Genomic DNA, 6,635 nt, shown 5'->3' with positions numbered 1-6,635 from the left:
ATTCTGTAGTCAAACAGATCCCCATACATGTATCCAACATCTATATTAGTAAGGTAAAAAAAACTGTTCAAATGATCCAACATAATCAAATGGGGGAATATTCTTATGCATGTGATTATTAATGACAAAAAAAACTGTTTTGTAAACGAAATACAAACAAATTTAGTAAGACTTATGTCGAGAGGTAAAAACTTATTGACCTAAGTGTTCAAGTGTCTTGTTATACATTATTTAATTACACTTTCAGTTTTCTTATTCAATTTTTATCAATTGATAAATCGAATATCCAAGACACGTACACTTTTAAAACAAAGGTATGTATAATATTTATAATTCACTTATAATTTTATAATATACATGGATTATATAATGTTATTTTTTGGCAAATAATTTCTACCTAAATTGAAATCAAATATTCAGGTTGTCTCCCTTTGTCATTTTTAAAGGTTGAGTGGGAAGTAACTACATCTAGCAAGAAGTAAAATAAATTTATTTTTGAACAATAAGTTTACATCATATAAAAGGGGATAATTCTACATTGAAAAAAAAAGTGGGCTCTAGATCCAATGACCAAATATGTTGGGTTCCGATAAGTGTAATTTAATTTACTTTATGTCTTGCATTTCTGATATAAAAACAAAATATGAAGTAATGTAAGTAGTGTTGTGAGTATCAAAAGAAAAATGCAATACTGTTTAAAATATAATAGTAAATTTTGACAATATTTTCTTGTGGGGCATGAGATTGGTGTCGTGTTAAGTATTAACCTACACATTACTTCTCCTTGCTTCAAATGTAAGTTTTTGAAAGTGTCACCAATGATGTGTATGATGCAGTAGCTAACTCAGTCGAATATATTGTTCTGCAGTGTTACATATATCTCGGTTAAATTGTCAGCATTTTTATTTACGTTTTTAGTAATAATCTCGCAGTTTACAAATTTGATATGCATATGTTTTGAACACCTTAGTTTCTTCTACGTGGTTTCGTGTATAGAACAATCCATACACGTCGCTATTTTTTTTCAGTCCTAAGCAGATGCAGTTCATTTACACATGGTTCGCCTCGTCTAGGCCTGTCTGGCTTATGGGAGGTAGACTCCTGAGTCTTTATATCCGTGTCACGAAAGAATAGGAAGTCCATTGAAATAGAGAGTAACTTAATATTCGAATAGAATAGACTGTGTTTATTGTTTTTATTTACTATTATGTCGTTCATTAAAGAGTCTTGCAGAAATATATTTTTGGGTTGTTAAACTAAACCGTCTACACAAATTGTATAATGTCCTCCCATCTCTTCTGTAACAGTATGTAAGGGAAACAACTAATATATTTAAGTAAGTAAGTAAAGTTCCCTTCCAAACCTGACGGTTTATGGGGCAAGTGAAGTAGAGTTCACTTGTTTCTGTGACCTCGGCATATGAAGAGATAGTGTGGTCAGCACAATGCCCAGTCGCCTTTACTTTCCTTAACGTGAGTTAGGTACCCAACAGAGCTGGGTTGACTCATGGACGGTCTACTGATTTTGAACCCGGATTCGAAATCGAGACCCACGGGTTAGCAGTCCAGCTCTCTACCGCTAGGCCACTCCGTCCCAACTAATATATTTGGTAACCCATAAAGATTAAAGGCAAAGAAATATTCAATTGTTCCATATTTATAAAAGCAGGGATGGTATGTTTATTTTAAATAATAGAACACAAACGGTTCCTTATAACAACTAGTTTCAAATAGTCGTTATTACGTAGCATTACTTATTTTGCCGTAGAAATGTATTGTAAGTAAAACTAACAACAACATTAATTACAAATTTTAAGACAACCTAATACTTTATTTTAATAGTGCATATATACATTTACTAGAATATTGATTTAAAACTCTTTCATTTTTAAACGCTTATGTACAACCAAAATGGCTCGTGTGAGGACCAAAACAGTGAAAAAGGCTGCCAGAGTGTTTATTGACCAATATTACACCAGGCTTATAGCTGACTTTCACACCAAGAGAGTATATGAAGAAATAGCCAGTGTACCAAGCAACAAGAGAGTATGTGAAGAAATAGCCATTGTACCAAGCAACAAGAGAGTATGTGAAGAAATAGCCATTGTACCAAGCAACAAGAGAGTATGTGAAGAAATAGCCATTGTACCAAGCAACAAGAGAGTATGTGAAGAAATAGAAATTGTACCAAGCAACAAGAGAGTATGTGAAGAAATAGCCATTGTACCAAGCAACAAGAGAGTATGTGAAGAAATAGCCATTGTACCAAGCAACAAGAGAGTATGTGAAGAAATAGCCATTGTACCAAGCAACAAGAGAGTATGTGAAGAAATAGCCATTGTACCAAGCAACAAGAGAGTATGTGAAGAAATAGCCATTGTACCAAGCACCAAGAGAGTATGTGAAGAAATAGCCATTGTACCAAGCAACAAGAGTGTATGTGAAGAAATAGCCATTGTACCAAGCAACAAGAGAGTCTGTGAAGAAATAGCCATTGTACCAAGCAACAAGAGAGTATGTGAAGAAATAGCCATTGTACCAAACAACAAGAGAGTATGTGAAGAAATAGCCATTGTACCAAGCAACAAGAGAGTATGTGAAGAAATAGCCATTGTACCAAGCAACAAGTATGTGAAGAAATAGCCATTGTACCAAGCAACAAGAGAGTATGTGAAGAAATAGCCATTGTACCAAGCAACAAGAGAGTATGTGAAGAAATAGCCATTGTACCAAGCAACAAGAGAGTATGTGAAGAAATAGCCATTGTACCAAGCAACAAGCTCAGGGTTTGTTACACAATTGATCAAGAGGATCCAGAAAGGCCCAGTTCGCAACATCTCTATTAAACTTCAAGAAAAAGAAAGAGAGAAGAGATAACTATGTACCTGAGATATCAGCCCTGGAACTTGATATACTTGAGATTGATTAAGTTACATAGGAGATGTTGAAGGCTCTTAACTTTACCAACGTCTCTCATCTACAAATGACACAACCAACTCCTACCCTTGCTAGGAACACTAGTTTGGTAATAACAAAATAATAAAGCAAAATAAATCCCTAATAAAAGAGTCAAATTTGGCCTTTATCTGGATTTATTTCTACTAGGCCTATAGCACTCACGTATACTGTGTACGTTTTAAAGCACCATATCTAAGACGTGTCTTAGGCTCAGACATTTAATTTACGGAATTTGTTTAATTTTCACTTGTCCACTGAATACTGTTGTTGTAACAATTCAGTATGTACACTTTTTTAAAGTGAATACAAAAATGAGTAGCCTATATTCAAGCAGGGAAAAGTCGGTAATTGGCAGGGAACACTATTTAATCGAATTGTTCAAGTGTCTTGAAATATATCATTTAATTACGCAAGCAGTTTTCTGTTTCAAGTTGTGTCATTTGTTAAATCTAATCTTCATGAAACATATACTTTTGACATACTTTTTATAATAATAATTTTAATCTCACTCTTACTTTCATATCAAGCATTACATGTAATTTTGAGTTATATAACAAATACTTTTAACATAATTTTAAATCAAATTGTTAAGTTAGTTCCCTTATCTTCTTTTTAAAAAGTTAATGGGAAGTAACTTAAACTAAAAGAATGTAAAGAATTTTATTTTTGAACAATGTATGTTTACATTATAATAACATGGTAATTCTACATAACAATTACACACATCACGATACACACATTACAGTGAGGTCAGCAATACGCCCAGCCGCCTTTACTTTCCCTAACGTAAGTTAGGTACCCATAAGAGTTGGGTGGACTCAGGGACGGTCTACTGACTTGAACACCGATTCGAACTCGAGACCTACGGGTTGGCAATCTAGCTCTCTACCGCTAGATTCTCTTTCGGTTTTTTAAAAAGCGTCAAACTTGGGTGTGGTGGGTTTAGGGATGTATGCGATATATATGATGACTACTTCTATTACTAACATTCCAACTATAAACATGTGATGCGGACGGGAACACTCTTATTTCCGACGACACTAATAATTCCAACAATTCCGATCATCGAAATATAACTAGAACTTTAATTATCAATCACTAATACTAGGTATTAATACACTAAAAAATATAGGCTACATGTCCTTTCTCTGCAATGGCTAAACCCCCAACTGTCTTCACTTGTTGGTGGTTGATTAGAGGAATGGTGTGTAATGTGAGTTGTTTTCCATTAATTGCCCAAGAGCCTTGAAGACAGTGTTTATACTTCTCTGTTTCATAAACAAAATCAACGGCCTGACCCTCCATTCTATGTAAGCATATGCACGTACCAGATTATGATGACTGTTTCTAATATTGTTTCCACTTCACCGGTCTTTTATCTCTACCCATGTTTGCCTGTGGTTTTTCAGCTTAGGATTAAATGGATTTGTTTCTGTTGTTGTCGAGACAGGGGATGCAGTCCTTTTTATATATTTTTATATTTTTTTTATTTTAAGGCTTAAGGAATAGACACCAGAATAGACACCAGTTAAAAAATAAAAATAAAAGATAAAACAATAAAATATATTAATACTCTGTGGAAAACATCTACTGAATCGGCTAATTGTTTATTCTGATCGGGACTTTAATGGAAGTGTTGATAGTTCTGATTTAGTTTTCATTGTTTTACTTTATTGTATCGATTGGCTATGAGATCCTTAAATATTGAGTTCTGGTATTTAATGTAAGTATTTCTTTATTTGATGTTTTAATGGTACATCATGTGGTTATTATTAGGCGTAAGGATTAATGAAGTTGCTTGATATACGATCAAGGTGTATTGATTTGAATATTACATAATTTTTTTTTTTTTTTTTTTTAAGTTATATCTATGTTATAAGGTATAATATTGATTACATTTTCTGTCATTTTCAGATGGACTAGATGACAGTGTTATTTATAAATTAACCATTATTGCATAAGGTTTAGGAACATGTTGGTCCTGGATTATTTTATTTGTATAGCCTGTGTTGATGTCCAGAGACAGGAAACCAGATGAATGGCGCACAAGACGATGTGGCTCGACAACAATATAAACAACTATCTGGGACATTATACCCCACCCCTCCCCCAACCTCGTGTGTTTCGTTTTTGTTTGAGTGCAACTGCTTTTCTTCCAGCAGTTGCAATATAATTACATCTTTGTGTAGGTTGTGTGCTTCACAATTAGTTTTAATTGTATATGGTGTAAAGCGGTATTAATACAAGATTTACACCATAAACAGTGGAGTTGCTCCCTCACTGGTACTTTTTTTTTAGAGAATCATCCACATCTTGTTTTCTTTTTTAGAGAATCATCCACATCTTGTTTTCCTTTTTAGAGAATCATCCACATCTTGTTTTCCTTTTTTTGTTTATGAAACTGATGGTCAAGACTCACTTGTAGAGGTGGTTGGATTTTGTTCAGACTCTGATGGACCAGGAGCTTGAGTTTTACCAGTTTGCTCAGTGGCAATACTTTCATCGGTCCCTCTTTATTCTAGACAATCAAGATTTAAAAAAAAAAAAACTAAAATCAAATCAAATTAAGTTTTTTTTTTTTATCATTTTCATGTTGTATATTATATATTTTCAGATTATATAATTGAATTATCATTTGATGTTTTATTAAACACAAACTTTGATTTATAGATACACAATTATTCTTTTTAAAATACGTAACAAAACAATCGGGGTTGCATTTGGAGACACAGCGGATACTTGGCATTTTAATTGATTTCTTCAATGAGGAAAATCGCCTTGATACACGAGCAATTTGATGTACGGGCAATGCTAAAGAAGGAATTAAAATCGTATTTCAAGGTAACACTATTAAACATAATAGGCATTCTACAACAGTGTTGAACAAATCTAGAATTGTAAAATCTAATATTAGTAGTTTAATTTCTACCAAATAGACTAAAAAACTAAGGGAGACAACTTACTGCTAGTCATTAAAATTGTTTAAGTTCAGCAAATTTAATTTTTTTTTTGCATAGAGATAGACATGATAACAATTTTACATTTTATTTTTCGTAGATCATTTACAACTTTGCAATATATTTTATTGTCTAGCCTCTTTTTCTTCCCAAAACGTTTATATTTTTTTGACATTAATTGTCATAAATGCTTTATGATTCGTTTTATACAAACTGATAATAAGCGAAATCATTTGGTCAACGATATAGTCTGTGTGCCTTAGATCGTTGCTAATAAAATAATTGTCTTTTACTTGGCCATACAAACTGATAATAAGCGAAATCATTTGGTCAACGATATTGTCTGTGTGCTTTCGATCGTTGCTAATAAAATAATTGTCTTTTACTTGGCCATACAAACTGATAATAAGCGAAATCATTTGGATAACGATATTGCATACTTTTCTTAGAACATTGTTAATAAAAAACTTTTCTTTTACTTGGCCATAGGTAACCATAATGTCAACATTTGGCTTCATAGTCGAAAATGGGTCACAGTAAACTAAGCAGTCAGAAGAAACATAGTAGCATACCCTAATGTAGTCCGGTATTTATGGGATTTTATTTCTTCATTTAACTAATATATATACGATTTTCTTTCATGTGGTTGAAACTAAAAAAAAATAAATGATCATTATAATTTCAAATGTTTAAAATAAATGTATTTAACAGAAAACAATGG

General features: G+C 32.7%; 1 pseudogene; it reads left to right on the top strand.

The window, feature by feature from the left end:
• The first annotated feature begins 1,908 nt into the window (after positions 1 to 1,908).
• On the top strand, positions 1,909 to 3,024 carry LOC131930420 (small ribosomal subunit protein eS17-like; annotated as a pseudogene).
• Positions 3,025 to 6,635: the final 3,611 nt, after the last annotated feature.

This window comes from Physella acuta, unplaced genomic scaffold, assembly GCF_028476545.2.
Source record: "Physella acuta isolate Inbredline_101_S28 unplaced genomic scaffold, ASM2847654v3 ptg001772l, whole genome shotgun sequence".
NCBI classification, from domain to species: domain Eukaryota; kingdom Metazoa; phylum Mollusca; class Gastropoda; family Physidae; genus Physella; species Physella acuta.
The sequence above is the reverse complement of the archived record's forward strand: the minus strand, read 5'-3'. Positions and strand labels throughout refer to the sequence as shown.